This window comes from Musa acuminata, unplaced genomic scaffold, assembly GCF_036884655.1.
Source record: "Musa acuminata AAA Group cultivar baxijiao unplaced genomic scaffold, Cavendish_Baxijiao_AAA HiC_scaffold_1139, whole genome shotgun sequence".
Lineage (NCBI taxonomy): Eukaryota > Viridiplantae > Streptophyta > Magnoliopsida > Zingiberales > Musaceae > Musa > Musa acuminata.
The window spans coordinates 1,970,180-1,987,690 of record NW_027021351.1 but is presented as its reverse complement, the minus strand read 5'-3'; positions in this window follow the sequence as shown (position 1 = coordinate 1,987,690).

Sequence of the window (17,511 nt, the reverse complement as noted above, 5' to 3'; positions counted from 1 at the left end):
ACGTTTTCAGTTCCCAATCGCACCGTTCATCTTTCCCTTTGACGGGTTGAGGCTGCGTTAACGTGTTGAAATCAGAGGATGGACGGCTATGAGGAGATATCTATAACCGTCCAGTTATATATGAATCGCGTAGGATCGCAGCAATCGTTTTCGAATGTTGGTGATCACATCTTATTAACGTAACTATAGGCAGTATTACTTACGTCTCTATGTAACATAATAATAATAATAATAGTAAATATAATTTATAATGCAATTAAATAATAATAATAATAATAATAATAATAATAATAGTAGATAAACAATAAGTAAAGATAAAAGATGACTCAGTTATAAATGATCAACATAACTGATTTTTGTGATTGTTTTTATTGAGATATGAATGATAAGTTTAATTTTATATTTTATCTATAAAAGTTTTATTTCATCAGAATTTAAAATAATATGTTCTTTAATTAATCAAATAATTTACTTGATAATATAGTGTTAAAAGAGTTATGATAATAGAGACAAGAAAAGGAATTGCCCTTCTAGCCTTTGTGCCTATCAATGGAGATACTATTAGACCATCCATATATAGTATCATACAACATATACAATATAATATTATTATAAATTTTTTTATCATGTTATAGTATCATACAACATATATAATATAATATAATATTATTATAAAACTAATACAACATGAAAGATCCTAAGTCATGTATGAATAAGGTATATAAGGATTCCAAGTGAAACATAATCAACAGGAATAAAAAAATAAAATTAGAAGAAATGTTTTTTCTTCCCTTCTTTCCTTTCTTTTCTTTTCTTCTTCTTCTTCTTTTTATTTTTTTTCTTTTACTTGGTTTGAGACTCTTATACAGGAGAGAGTCAAGTTACAAAATGACAATTTAGTCCAAGACTTTGGATTTAATGAGGCTCTTAATCAGGTGCAAAAATATTATTTATAATTTTAAAATTTAATGAATGAGATTTTAGATTTTAATCCTTCAACTATTTATACTTACATATAAATTACTATAATATCATAAAGAACATGTCCTTTTTCTCTCAAACCGAAAACGAAGGCTGAAAGACGAATAAATGTTAAAATATTACTGAAAATTGTTACTTAAATATGACCAAGGAACAATTACAAAATGGAACCTTGAAATTTTTCTCCGAGAAAATTTGTATTACTATCTATTTAATAACTGTATTTTATTGACACGACTAATATATATATATATATATATATATATATATATATATATGTAAAATAAGATTTATAACGAGTAATCACTCCATGAGTATAAGTCTTTTTAGTTTTATTCAAGTGAGCATGTTGGGAAATTTGGGGTGACATCATATGCGCAGCGGAAGAATAGTACACAAAATCTCAAAATTCTCATAGAAAATAATGTTTCATCGTGTGCAAGGATTGGTGTGCCAAACCCATAAAATCGAAAATTATATGTATAGGAAAGATGTATTTCCTAGGGAGATTGTATATTTCTAAATATCTATAGATCTATGGGAGAGGATGAAGAAAGTCAATTGTCCTCGTCTCTAATGGTGATCCATATTGTCACGGCCTTAGTTGGAATTGCCTAAGGCGTGAGGTACCCTTGCGGCCAAAGACGTGAACTTAGCTTGCGTTGCCTAAGTCGCGAGTCATCCTTGCGGCAAAGATGTGAACTTAGCTTGCGTTGCCTAAGTCGCGCTTCGCCCTTGCGATATTGCTCCGCAAGGATCAGCCCACTTGTAACCTCTCGCAAGTCCTGAAGGACCTGTAAAAAGAGAAAGTTGATTAGTTCGAAAGAACGAGCAACGGACAAGTCCCGACGTCTCGCGAAAAGGGGAAGCTTTACAAGCAATTCAGCGAGCACCTTGCATGCATAAGAGAAAAGAGGGAGAGGGGGAAAACAAGGGCTTTAGAAGGTTGAACGAACAGCTGCAAGCCCACAAACAGCCGCTCACCTGGTCCCGGGCGCGACAACAAGTTCCCGTAAAGGCCACGTGCGAACTTGCGAAAGAGAGTTCAACGCCCGGTATATATCCGAAGCCCCATCCAGCCCTGTGCCACCCGGGGGGTTTAAAGGGGCTGAGATGGCTGACGTTTTGGTGAGCGGAGGTAGATTGCAGAAATCAGCCCGCGGCACGCAAAAACGGAGCTGTTTTGGGCTGTTTTGGGGCTGTTTTGCTCGGTTTGGTGAGCGATCGCTTTGTAACGCTGCAGCTTGTTCGAACTTACATTTTTACAAGCAAAATGACCCAAGACCAAGAAAAAACATGCTGTCAAGCAGCTGTACATGTAGGTGTGAGCGACGAACGGTTCATTGAATGGAGTTATTGCGAGTGCGTGACGACCGTTCGTGACATTCTCCCCCACTTAAACTATCGACGCATGTTGGTAGTTGTTGATGATTTCTTCTTCATGTCGCAGGGTGTCTTCAGGCTCCCAACTGGCTTCAGTTCGGGGAAGCTTTCGCCACTTCACCAAGTACTCTGTCTGCTCAGCTCCGTTGGGTAGCTTTATCTTGCGGTCCGCTAGAATAGTTTCAACTCACTTCTCGTAGGAGGTTGTGATGGGAGGTAGTCGAGTTGGAACACTTCAGGAAGCATCTTGCGGATTCGAGTGGTAAGCTTTTAGGTTGCTGGCGTGAAGAACGTTGTGAATTTTGAACCATGCCGGCAGCTGCAACTTGTAAGAGACGTTGCCTACCCTGCTAATAATTGGGAAGAGCCCTTCATACTTGCGTACCAATCCATTGTGGACTTCGTTCCTAAAGAATTGGAGTGATGCCGGTTGGAGCTTTACCAACACCAAATCGCCAACTTTGAACTCTTGCGGGCGCCTTCCCAAGTCTGCCCACTTCTTCATCCTTTTTGCCGCCTTCCCCAAGTAAGCCCGCGCAATATCTGCATTTCGATGCCACTCCTTTGCGAAATGATAGGCTGATGGACTACTCCTAGTATACCCAATTGCCATGGTGTGCGGAGTCGACGGTTGTTGTCCTGTGATGATCTCGAAGGGGCTCTTGTCGGATGCAGAGATCCGCTGCAAGGTGTAGGAGAATTGGGCAATGTCCAATAGCTTCACCCAATCTCGTTGGTTGGCACTCACGTAGTGCCGGAGATATTGCTCCAGGAGCGAGTTTATCCTTTTAGTCTGGCCATCCGTCTGGGGGTGGAGGCTTGTAGAGAAGTATAACTTCGACCCCAACAATTTGAATAGCTCGGTCCAGAATCGTCCCAGGAACCGAGCATCTCGATCACTAATGATATTATGTGGGACTCCCCAATACTTCACCACATCTTTCATCATCAGCTTGGCCGCCTCCTCTGCTGAATAGTGTAGGGGAGCAGCAATGAAAGTTGCATACTTTGAAAATCGATCGACCACCACGAGTATCGATCCGAGTCTCCCTACAAGTGGCAAGCTTGATATGAAATCCAAGGAAATGCTCTCCCACGGCCTTTCTAGTACGGGCAACGGCTCCAAAAGTCCCACCTGCTTTCGCTACTCCACCTTGTCTTGTTAGCAAGTAAGGCATGTTCAAACATATTCCTTCACATCGGTCCCCATCTTCGGCCAGTAGAAGGCCCTCTCCACGAGAGCCAACGTCCTGTGAATGCCTGGGTGTCCAGCCCAAAGGGAATCGTGACACTCTTTTAAGAGTTCACGCCTCAAATTGTCCACTCGGGGAACATAAACCCTATTCCCTTTTATGTAAACGAGTCCCTCTTGGACCCAAAATCATCGTGCCTTGCCTTCTTTGATGAGCTGCATCAGGATAACTGCCTGGGGGTCACTATACAGTCCATCCCTGATTCTGGAAAGGAAGTTGGAGTGCAACTGACTTGCTTGGTTTCCGCCCTCCAATTGTGCGGCATTCATACGCTCCACCTTCCGACTCAATGCATCGGCCATGACATTTGCCTTCCCAGGCTTATACTCCATTGCCATATCAAATTCAGCCAGGAAGTCCTACCAACGCACCTGCTTTGGGGAGAGCTTCTTCTGAGTTTGGAAATAGCTCAGAGCGATGTTGTCCGTCCTCAACACAAATCACGATCCGAGGAGATAGTGTCGCCAAACTCGTAGATAGTGGATCACTACTGTCATCTCCTTCTCATGCACTAGATACTGCCGCTCGGTCTCGTTGAGTTTTCGGCTCTCGTAGGCCATCGGATGACCCTCCTGCATGAGTACTCCCCCAATAGTGAAGTCCGAAGCATCTGTATGGACTTCAAAAAGCTCCCCATAGTCTGGCAATTTGAGCACTGGTTCTTCCATAACAGCAGCCTTCAGATCTTGGAATGCTATTTCACATTTGTCAGACCACTTCCAAGACTGCTCCTTCTTCAGCAACTCGGTCAGTGGGGTTGCACGCTTCGAATATCCCGCTATGAAGTGTCAATAATAATTGACGAAACCAAGGAAGGATCTCAACTCTGGCACCTTCTTTGGAGTTCGCCATTCCGCAACCGCTTGCACCTTCGACTTATCCATCCGAATGGAGCCATCACCAATTCGATGTCCCAAGAATAATATCTCAGTTTGAGCAAAGTAGCATTTCTCCCTTTACACGAACAAAGTGTTCTCCCTGAGAACCTTGAAAATCGTCCGAAGATGTTTGACGTGCTCCTCGAGCGTTTGGCTGTAGACGACGATATCGTCCAAGTAGATGACCATGAACTTATCCAAATACTCCTTGAATAGCTGGTTCATGAGAGTGCAGAATGTGGCCGGAGTGTTGGTTAAGCCAAAAGGCATCACCAAAAACTCAAACGCTCCATACCTGATCACACAGGTAGTCTTCGCTTCGTCGCCTTTGCTAGTCATAGGTGTTGGGAAATCTTGGGGGCGACATCACATGTGCAGCGGAAGAACAAGAAAACAAAATCTACGATTCCCAAAAAGATGTTCGTCGTCGTGCGAAGATTGGTGCGTAAAAATCCGCGAAACATAAAACTGCGTATAGAGTAGATTGTGTTACCTAGGGAGATCGTATATCCCTGTTTCCTTGCAGATCCTTAGGAGAGGGTAAAGGAGGTCAAGTGTCCTCCTCTCTAGCGGTGATCCACACAGCAGGGTTGCGACGACGCTCCTCAAGACTCCAGGCCTGCTCTGAGGTGGAGAGGAAGAGGAGAATAGGAAAGGCAAGCAAAGGCTCTAGCCTATGAGGCTGTGAATCCCTCCTATTTATAGAGATCCCGTGTCAAACCCTAATGGGTCCTTCCCTAGTGGGTATTGGATCTGCATCCAATAAGACAAGGACGACGTCGGATATCTCATATCCGAACCTCTACTCATCGCAATGCCTACCATATGTGTGTGACCCTCTAGGCCCAATATCGAGCTGGTCGTGAGTCATACCTGTCAGAACTCCTTCTAACTTAGTGAATTATTATCTCTGTAATAATTCACTCAACTCATCGACTACGGACATACTAGGCCACTACGCCGTAGTCCCCAGACGATACAGGGGAATCCAATCCATTGGACCTGTTTGTCCTCAGTTACCGTGTACCTATAATCCCTCATCCATCTAATATCCCAGAGACCGTATATCGAGCATGGTGTTGTCAGACCCATACGGTTTCTACTCGAGTCTCGCTTTAATCGGATTCTCCCGGAGAACTCTTTCTCTCTCAACCCGAATGACCCTGGCCAGGGATTTGTCTGAGCAACAACACATGGGATATTCCTCTCATGACGCCAAGAGTGGATGATCCTCTATCGACACTCAATAGCCCTCGTAAGGTCGACTACCACTCCCAATGACCAGCTGTACTAGATCTGGGACAGCCAAACCTATAAGTCTGGTATCAAAGAGTGGAGCACTCATACATGACATCCTTGGTGTCTCAAGTCTAAGGACCAGATACACCACTAGGACTACGGAATCGCTGTCTGACAATAAGGCATCATCAACCATCCAGCATTCCGTAAGCGGATCAATCAGTGAACTCATTCTCCAATGAGCACCTGTACTGTATCCCTAGTGTCCCTACACGAGCAGCTATGAGACCAGCAGCATCCATCATATGAACGGGTATACAGCACACCAGTCTATCCGGTTATCACGATGTCCCTCTCGAGTAACCTATGACCGGGATTATTTAGGATATGTGTTTAAAGGTGAATCGATCTCATTATCGTGATCTCATCACGATCCGATTCCCATTTCACAAATCCAAGGACATCACAATATATGTATGCATTTATGCAATAGTTATAAAGTGATATACGCCAAAATATAATAAGCAAAAAGATTCTGTATCAAGTCATACGTGCCATCACTCACGTGATTGGCTTGTTGGGCACCTATGACTAGCAATCTCCCACTTGACCTAAAGCCAATCACCTATGTGTCTGATCCCCATCAGACCCCTGTGACGCTCAAAGACAAACTGAGACAACGACTTTGTCAGTGGATCTGCAATGTTATCTTCGGATAGAACTCTTTCCACTACTACATATCCTCGGGTTACGATCTCTCTGATAAGTTGGAACCTCCTCAGAACACTTCTGATGAGACCCGGGTTCCCTTATTTGAGTAATCGCCCCATAGTTGTCGCAATATAAGGAGATCGGCTCCTCGCTACCCGGCACGACTCCCAAATCTGTGATGAACTTCTTCACCCAGACTCCCTCCTTTGCTACATCTAATGCAGCAATGTACTCCGCCTCTGTGGTCGAGTCAGTAGTAGTATCTTGCTTGGAACTCTTCCAGCACACTGCTCCTCCATTCAAGGTGTACACATACCCTGAATTCGACTTGCTATCATCGACATCAGACTGAAAACTTGAGTCAGTGTAGCCTTCAATCTTAAGGTTATTTCCTCCATATACTAGTAAAAGATCCTTAGTCCTTCTCAAGTACTTAAGGATACACTTTACTGCTTTCCAGTGCTCCAAGCCTGGATCCGCCTGATACCTGCTCGTGACACTCAGAGCATGCGCTATATCAGGCCTAGTACATAGCATGACATAAATGATAGACCCTATTGCTGAGGCATAAGGTATCATATTCATGTTTGCCCTTTCTTCTGGAGTCTTTGGGGACATACTCGTAGAAAGCGATATCCCATGTCTCATCGGTATGAGACCTCTCTTGGAATTTTCCATGCTAAACCTTTTGACAATGGTTTCTATGTACCTGGACTGGGACAAGCCAAGCATCCTTTTGGATCTATCTCTATAGATTCTAATCCCCAAGATATAGGATGCTTCCCCTAAGTCCTTTATGGAGAAGTGTCTAGATAACCAAGTCTTTACTGTGGATAGCATTCCTACGTCATTCCCAATGATGAGGATGTCATCCACAGATAACACCAAAAAGGTGATAGCGCTCCCACTTACCTTCCTGTATACACAAGGCTCATCTTCGTTCTTAACGAAGTCATAAGATCTGATTGCCTCATCAAATCTTATGTTCCAACTTCGGAAAGCTTGCTTTAGTCCATAAATGGATCTAAGCAACCTACACACCTTATCTGGGCAGTTCTTGGACACGAATCCCTCAGGTTGCATCATATACACCTCCTCCTCGAGGTTTCCGTTGAGGAATGCGGTTTTCACATCCATCTGCCAGATCTCATAATCATAGTGTGCTGCAATAGCCAATAGAATTCTGATGGATTTTAGCATTGCTACGGGTGAGAAAGTTTCGTCGTAGTCAACACCTTGCCTTTGACGATACCCCTTAGCCACTAGCCTTGCTTTATAGGTCTCTACCTTTCCATCTACTCCGATCTTTTTCTTAAAGATCCACTTGCAACCGATGGGTACAATACCTTCGGGCGCATCAACTAGGTTCCAAACCTTATTGGAGTACATAGAATCCATCTCAAAATTCATGGCTTCTTGCCACTTCCCGGAGTCTATACTCATAATAGCCTCCTCGTAGGTCTGAGGATCAATAACCTCTACATCCTCTCCTCTAATATGTCCCACATATCTCTCAAGAGGATGGGATACTCTATCAAACCTGCGTAAAGTTGATACTTGTGTATTAGGTACCTGAACAGACTCGGGCTGTAGAGTGGTGCTTGAGCTTGGTTCTCCAACCTCGCTCAACTCTATCATTCTCCCACTGTCTCCGCCAAGAATGTGTTCCTTCTTAAGGAACACTGCTCTCTTAGCTACAAAGACCTTTTGGTCCTCGAGATGATAGAAATAATACCCACAAGTTTCCTTGGGGTATCCCACAAATTTGCATCGCTCTGTCCTTGATTCTAACTTGTCGGGGTTGTGTCTTTTAATGTGGGTAGGGCAACCCCAAATCTTAACAACCTTAAGATCAGGCTTCTTCCCTTTCCATATCTCATATGGTGTAGACACTACCGACTTAGTTGGAATTCTGTTCAGAAGGTAAGCTGCGATTTCTAGGGCATATCCCCAGAACGAGATGGGTAGGTCAGCGAAACTCATCATGGACCGTACCATATCTAATAACGTACGATTTCTCCTTTCAGAGACACCATTGAGATGAGGTGTATAAGGAGGTGTCCATTGGGATAATATCCCATGGTCCTTGAGGAACTGAGTAAACTCTGTACTTAAGTACTCACCTCCTCGATCTGATCGAAGAGTTTTGATACTCTTTCCAGTTTGGTTCTCCACCTCATTCCTATACTCTCTGAATTTCTCAAAGGCCTCGGACTTGTACTTCATTAAGTACACATATCCATACCTTGAGAAATCATCAGTAAATGTAATAAAGTAGGAGTAACCTCCAATGGCATGAGTTGACATGGGTCCACATACATCACTATGTATGAGTTCCAATAACTCAGTGGCTCTCTCTCCAGTTCCACTAAATGGAGATTTGGTCAGTTTTCCACGAATGCAAGGCTCACAAGTTGCATATGACACATAGTCGAATGGATCTAGATATCCATCATTTAGCAACTTTTGAATCCTTCTTTCATGGATGTGACCTAGCCTACAATGCCACAGGTATGCACTGTTCAACTCATCTCGTTTCCTTTTGGACACATTTACATTCATGATATGTGGAGTGGTGTCTAACATAAATAAACCATTATGCAATGTTCCTTTCGTGATGATCTTATCATCTAATAATATCGAACAACCATTGTTCTCAAAAACAAATTTATATCCACTAACTGTTAAACATGAAATGGAGATAATGTTTTTGATAATAGAAGGAACAAAATAACATGCATCTAATGCAATAAAAGCTCCACTAGGCAGATGTAGGGCGACCTCGCCAACAGCTAATACAGCAACTTTTGCTCCATTACCTATCTTGAGGTCCATCTCGCCTCTCTCTAGTCTCCTAGGCCTTGCCAGAACCTGCAACGAATTGCATATATGATAAGCACTACCGGTATCCAATACCCATGTGTTATCATAAGAGTCTGACAAATGGAGACTGATCATGAATGTACCTGAAGCTTCATCAAGCTTTTGTTTTGCCCTTTCTGCAAGGTACTCTTTGCAGTTTCTCTTCCAGTGCCCATCTTTACCATAGTGGAAGCACTGGCCTTTGTCCTTTACTGGGTCTTTCTTAGCAACCTTTGCTTTACCTGGTATGCCCTTGCCCTTCCCCTTCTTAAGGGACCTTTCTGCTTTCCTTTTCTTTCTGGTCTCACCAGTGTAGAGAACTGGCTTCTCTTTCTTAATAGTACTCTCTGCCTCCCTCAACATATTGAGGAGCTCTGGGAGAGTCACCTCAAGCTTGTTCATATTAAAATTCATTATGAACTGTGAAAAGGAATCTGGTAGGGACTGAAGCACAACGTCCACACACAAGTTATCCTCTAGGACCATTCCTAGACCTGTGAGTTTTTCTATCCACTCAATCATCTTTAGGACATGGTTATGAACCGGTGTCCCCTCAGTCATCCTAGCGCGGAAAAGGCTCTTGGATATCTCATATCGTTGAGTCCTTCCCTGTTCCTCAAACAATTTACGGACATGTAGGAGAATGGATCTGACATCCATCTTTTCATGTTGTCTCTGTAACTCAGGAGTCATAGAGCCCAACATATAGCACTGAGCAAGAGTGGAGTCATCAATGTACTTCACGTAGCGAGCGATCTCATCCTCGCTTGCCCCTTCTTCGGGCGTAGGCATCACTGTATCAAGGACGTACATGATTTTCTCCGCTGTGAGAACAATTCTCAAGTTACGGAGCCAATCCGTATAATTTGGACCAGTGAGGCGGTTGACATCAAGTATGCCACGTAAGGGATTTGAAAGCGACATTTTTTGAAAATAAAGATGTAGCAGAAATGAATAACATGCAGATTTTGCAAGAAATAAACTATCAAGATATGGACTTCTATCTTAATATGCTCCCACTATTTTACTAACGAGTCACGCGACACCCTCAGCACGTGAAACGGAAGTCTCCGGCAGACTTCTAGTGGGGATCAGGATCCAATCAACGTCTTAGTGTAACCTCGAGGGACTCGACCAATCACACTAAGCCTAAAAGGTATGCAACTCTTACCAATCACAACTCCTTGTGATTCCTGTCCTGTTCGGCCTCCGAATCACCATGGCCTCGAGGGACTCGACCAACCATGATGCTCGGTTAAGTCAACACCTTCGTTACAAGATAAGTCTGATTTGATGATATACCCTCGAGGGACTCGACCAAGTATACCATGCCCTCAGGTCACCGGTGACATCTCTATGTCGTAAGCAAGATAGCGAATCGCGATATAGGTGAGTCTCGAGGGACTCGACCAACTCAACCTACACCGGGAATCGGTTCCTACTCATAACGATGGAAGGCCACGTGGGTCAATCTAATTGCCTCACGTTTACCGACTTAATATTATCGAGAGATGTTTCTATAATTTGGTCTCCTAATATGACATGTCACACATATACATATTTAATATATATCTACATCGCATGCAAATATATATACATATCTAGTATATGTATAAGCAATCACATCAGATGATCATGGACCACAACCTAATATGATTAGGCCCGAGCCAGTAGTCCTAATCACTCACATCAAGATCTATGTGTGCAACGGTGCATCTCCATGCCCCGTGATCGTCCATCTCGTCCTTGTCGGTTCCGTCGACATCTTGATGCATCTCCATGCATCACGATCGTCCGTTTCGTGGGTCCCGCTATCGCATCCACGCTCCCGCTGCGCCTCCTCATGTGATTACAACTTAATCATAGGCACGCAGGCCCGACAATAAACGAGAAATATAATGGAGGTTCGCAGACCTCAATAATAATAATCACAAGTACACACATCACACGGTCCATGATCATCCGTCCACACATCATACATCACATTTATAAATAATCATCATCATGTAGGACTACTAGATAATAATAAAAATAATAATCAACTAAACCTTTTAATTAATTAATATTTTTCTGAAATCAGGGACATGTAGGGAATTTCTCAATTCCTAAGGGTATTTTCATAATTTGGACAAAAGACAGAAACTGAAATTTCTCAAATTTCGAGGGGCAAAATTGTCTTTTTCCAGAAAACCCTAATGCCTTTTCCCCTTTTCGCTGCTGCCGCCGCCGCCACCTTGCCGGCGGCGGCCTGTGCGGCGGGGCGAGGGCACTGCCCTCGCCTGCAGGCAGCACGCCCGCTGGCGGCGATGCCGCTACGGGTGGGCGCCCCCTTCGGGCGCCGCTGCCTCCGCAGGCGGTGCTGTCCCGCCGGGCGGCCGCCCCTGTGGGGGGAGTTTCGCCCGCGGGAGTAGCGACGGCAGGCGTCGCTGCCCTACGGCGCCTCTGCCCGTGGGCTGCCAGCCCCGCCGGTAGCAAGCCTGCTGCAAGCAGGCCGCCGGCCGGCTGCTGCAGACGCAGCCCCTGTGCTGCCCGCGGGCTGCCAGCAAGGACATCACAATATATGTATGCATTTATGCAATAGTTATAAAGTGATATACGCCAAAATATAATAAGCAAAAAGATTCTATATAAGTCACACGTGCCATCACTCACGTGATTGGCTTGCTGGGCACTTATGACTAGCAATCTCCCACTTGACCTAAAGCCAATCACCTTTGTGTCTGATCCCCATCAGACCCCTGTGATGCTCAAAGACAAAATGAGACAACGGCTTTGTCAGTGGATCTGCAATGTTATCTTCGGATGAAACTCTTTCCACTGCTACATATCCTCGAGTTACGATCTCTCTGATAAGTTGGAACCTCCTCAGAACACTTCTGATGAGACCCGGGTTCCCTTATTTGAGTAATCGCCCTGTTATTATCGTAATATAAGGAGATCGGCTCCTCGCTACCCAGCACGACTCCCAAATCTGTGATGAACTTCTTCACCCAGACTCCCTCCTTTGCTACATCTAATGCAGCAATGTACTCCGCCTCTGTGGTCGAGTCAGCAGTGGTATCTTGCTTGGAACTCTTCCAGCACACTGCTCCTTCATTCAAGGTATACACATATCCTGAATTTGACTTGCTATCATCGACATCAGACTGAAAACTTGAGTTAGTGTAGCCTTCAACCTTAAGGCTATTACCTCCATATATTAGTAAAAGATCCTTAGTCCTTCTCAAGTACATAAGGATACACTTTACTGCTTTCCAGTGCTCCAAGCCTGGATCCGCCTGATACCTGCTCGTGACACTAAGAGCATGCGCTATATCAGGCCTAGTACATAGCATGGCATACATGATAGACCCTATTGCTGAGGCATAAGGTATCATATCCATGTTCGCCCTTTCTTAGAATTTTCAATGCCAAACATTTTGACAATGGTTTCTATGTACGTGGACTAGGACAAGTCAAGCATCCTTTTGGATCTATCTCTATAGATTCTAATCCCCAAGATATAAGATGCTTCCCCTAAGTCCTTCATGGAGAAGTGTCTAGATAACCAAGCCTTTACTGTGGATAACATTCCTATGTCATTCCCAATGATGAGGATGTCATCCACATATAATACCAAAAAGGTGATAGCGCTCCCACTTACCTTTCTGTATACACAAGGCTCATCTTCGTTCTTAACGAAGTCATAAGATCTGATTGCCTCATCAAATCTTATGTTCCAACTTCGGGAAGCTTGCTTTAGTCCATAAATGGATCTAAGCAACCTACACACCTTATCTGGGCAGTTCTTGGACACGAATCCCTCAGGTTGCATCATATACACCTCCTCGAGGTTCCCGTTGAGGAATGCGGTTTTCACATCCATCTGCCAGATCTCATAATCATAGTGTGCTGCAATATCCAATAGAATTCTGATGGATTTTAGCATTGCTACGGGTGAGAAAGTTTCGTCGTAGTCAACACCTTGCCTTTGACGATACCCCTTAGCCACTAGCCTTGCTTTATATGTCTCTACCTTTCCATCTACTCTGATTTTTTTCTTAAAGATCCACTTGCAACCGATGGGTACAATACCTTCGGGCGCATCAACTAGGTTCCAAACCTTATTGGAGTACATAGAATCCATCTCAGAATTCATGGCTTCTTGCCACTTCCCGGAGTCTATACTCATAATAGCCTCCTCGTAGGTCTGAGGATCAATATCCTCTACATCCTCTGCTCTAATATGTCCCACATATCTCTCAGGAGGATGGGATACTCTATTAGACCTGCGTAAAGTTGATACTTGTGTATTAGGTACCTGAACAGACTCGGGCTATAGAGTGGTGCTTGAGCTTGGTTCTCCAACCTCGCTCAACTCTATCATTCTCCCACTGTCTCCGCCAAGAATGTGTTCCTTCTTAAGGAACACTGCTCTCTTAGCTACAAAGACCTTTTGGTCCTCGAGAAATCATCAGTAAATGTAATAAAGTAGGAGTAACCTCCAATGGCATGAGTTGACATGGGTCCACATACATCACTATGTATGAGTTCCAATAACTCAGTGGCTCTCTCTCCAGTTCCACTAAATGGAGATTTGGTCAGTTTTCCACGAATGCAAGGCTCACAAGTTGCATATGACACATAGTCGAATGGATCTAGATATCCATCATTTAGCAACTTTTGAATCATTCTTTCATGGATGTGACCTAGCCTACAATGCCACAGGTATGCACTGTTCAACTCATCTCGTTTCCTTTTGGACACTTACATTCATGATATGTGGAGTAGTGTCTTGCATAAACAAACCTTTATGCAATATTCCTCTCGTCAATCTCCCCTTGGCTTTGCTAGAATTTACAATAAATTGTAGATGTGATAAGCAATATTGGTATCCAATACCAATGCATTATCACAAAAATCTGCCAATTGGATATTGATCATGAATATACCTGAAGCTTCACCAAGCTTCTTGTTTCGCCCTTTCTGCAAGGTACTCTTTGCAGTTCCTCTTCCAGTGCCCATCTTTACCATAGTGGAAGCACTGGCCTTTGTCCTTTGCAGGGTCTTTCTTAGCAACCTTTGCTTTACCTAGTTTGCCCTTGCCCTTTCCCTTCTTAAGGGACCTTTCTGCTTTCCTTTTCTTTCTGGTCTCACCAGTGTAGAGAACTGGCTTCTCTTTCTTAATAGTACTCTCTGCCTCCCTCAACATATTGAGGAGCTCTGGGAGAGTCACCTCAAGCTTGTTCATATTAAAATCCATTATGAACTATGAAAAGGAATCTGGTAGGGACTAAAGTACAATGTCCACACACAAGTTATCCTCTAGGACCATTCCTAGACCTGTGAGTTTCTCTATCCACTCAATCATCTTTAGGACATGGTTCTAAACCAGTGTCCCCTCAGTCATCCTACCACGGAAGAGGCTCTTAGATATCTCATATCGTTGAGTCCTTCCCTGTTCCTCAAACAATTTGCAGACATGTAGGAGAATAGATCTGGCATCCATCTTTTCATGTTGTCTCTGTAACTCTGGAGTCATAGAGCCCAACATATAGCACTGAGCAAGAGTGGAGTCATCAATGTACTTCATGTAGCGAGCGATCTCATCCTCGCTTGCCCCTTCTTCGGGCGTAGGCATCACTGTATCAAGGACGTACACGATTTTCTCCGCTGTGAGAACAATTCTCAAGTTACGGAGCCAATCCGTATAATTTGGACCAGTGAGGCGGTTGACATCAAGTATGCCACGTAAGGGATTTGAAAGCGACATTTTCTAAAAATAAATATGCAGCAGAAATGAATAACATGCAGATTTTGCAAGAAATAAACTATCAAGATATGGACTTCTATCTTAATATGCTCCCACTATTTTACTAACGAGTCACGCGACACCCTCAGCACATGAAACAGAAGTTTCCGGCAGACTTCTAGTGGGGATCAGGATCCAATCAGCGTCTTAGTGTAACCTCGAGGGACTCGACCAATCACACTAAGCCTAAAAGATAGGCAACTCTTACCAATCACAACTCCTTGTGATTCCCGTCCTGTTCGGCCTCCGAATCACCATGGCCTCGAGGGACTCGACCAACCATGATGCTCGGTTAAGTCAACACCTTCGTTACAAGATAAGTCTGATTTGATGATATACCCTCGAGGGACTCGACCAAGTATACCATGCCCTCAGGTCACCGGTGACATCTCTATGTCGTAAGCAAGATAGCGAATCGCGATATAGGTGAGTCTCGAGGGACTCGACCAACTCAACCTACACCGGGAATCGGTTCCTACTTATAACGATGGAAGGTCACGTGGGTCAATCTAATTGCCTCACGTTTACCGACTTAATATTATCGAGAGATGTTTCTAAGATTTTGTCTCCTAATATGACATGTCACACATATACATATTTAATATATATCTACATCGCATGCAAATATATATACTTATCTAGTATGTGTATAAGCAATCACACCAGATGATCATGGACCATAACCTAATATGATTAGGCCAGAGCCAGTAGGCCTAATCACTCACATCAAGATCTATGTGTGCAACGGTGCATCTCCATGCCCTGTGATCGTCCATCTCGTCCTCGTCGGTTCCGTCGACATCTTCGGTTCCGTCGACATCTTGATGCATCTCCATGCATCACGATCGTCCGTCTCGTGGGTCCCGCTATCGCATCCACGCTCCCTTTGCGCCTCCTCATGTGATTACAACTTAATCATAGGCACGCAGGCCCGACAATAAACGAGAAATATAATGGAGGCTCGCAGACCTCAATAATAATAATCACAAGTACACACATCACATGGTCCATGATCATCCGTCCACACATCATACATCATATGTATAAATAATCATCATCTTGTAGGACTACTAGATAATAATAAAAATAATAATCAACGAAACCTTTTAATTAATTAATTTTTTTGAAATCAGGGACATGTAGGGAATTTCAGAATTTATAGAGGTATTTTCGTAATTTGGACAAAAGATAGAAACTGGAATTTCTCAAATTCCGAGGGGCAAAACTATCTTTTGCCCACAAAACCCTAATGCCCTTTCCCCCTTTCGCTGCTGCCGTCGCCGCCACCCAGCCGGCGGCGGCCTGTGCGGCGGTGCGAGGGCACTGCCCTCGCCTGTAGGCGGCACGCCCGCTGGCGGCGATGCCGCTGCGGGTGGGCACCCCCTTCGGGCGCCGCTGCCTCCGCAGGCGGTGCTGTCCCGCCGGGCGGCCGCCCCTGTGGGGGGGGTTTCGCCCGCGGGAGTAGCGACGGCAGGCGTCGCTGCCCTACGGCGCCTCTGCCCGTGGGCTGCCAGCCCCGCCGGTAGCAAGCCTGCTGCAAGCAGGCCGCCGGCCGGCTGCTGCAGACGCAGCCCCTGTGCTGCCCGCCTTCGGCTGCGCTTCACGCACGCAGATCAAGGGCAGCAACTGTTGCTGCCCTTTCTCGCTTTTGCGTCAACGATTTTGACGTCAAAATTCTTCCTAAACACAACACACGCAGTTCAAAACCAATCATTCGCACGAACAACCTGACTCTGATACCACTGTTGGGAAATCTTGGGGGCGACATCACATGCGCAGCGGAAGAACAAGAAAACAAAATCCCCGATTCCCAAAAAGATGTTCGTCGTCGTGCGAAGATTGATGCGCAAAATCCGCGAAACACAAAACTGCGTATAGAGATTGTGTTACCTAGGGAGATCGTATATCCCTGTTTTCTTGCAGATCCTTAGGAGAGGGTGAAGGAGGTCAAGCATCCTCCTCTCTAGTGGTGATCCACACAGCAGAGTTGCGACGACGCTCCTCAAAACTCCAGGCCTACTCTGAGGTGGAGAGGGAGAGGAGAATAGGAAAGGCAAGCAAAGACTCTAGCCTATGAGACTCTGAATCCCTCCTATTTATAGAGGTCCCCTGTCAAACCCTAATGGGTCCTCCCCTAGTGGGTATTGGATCTGCATCCAATAAGATAAGGGCTCCGTCGGATATCTCATATCCGAACCTCTACTCATCGCAATGCCTACCATATGTGTGTGACCCTCTAGGCCCAATATCGAGCTGGTCGTGAGTCATACATGTCAGAACTCCTTCTAACTTAGTGAATTATTATCTCTGTAATAATTCACTCGACTCATCGACTACGGACGTACTAGGCCACTACGCCGTAGTCCCCAGACGATACAGGGGAATCTAATCCATTGGACCTGTCTGTCCTCTG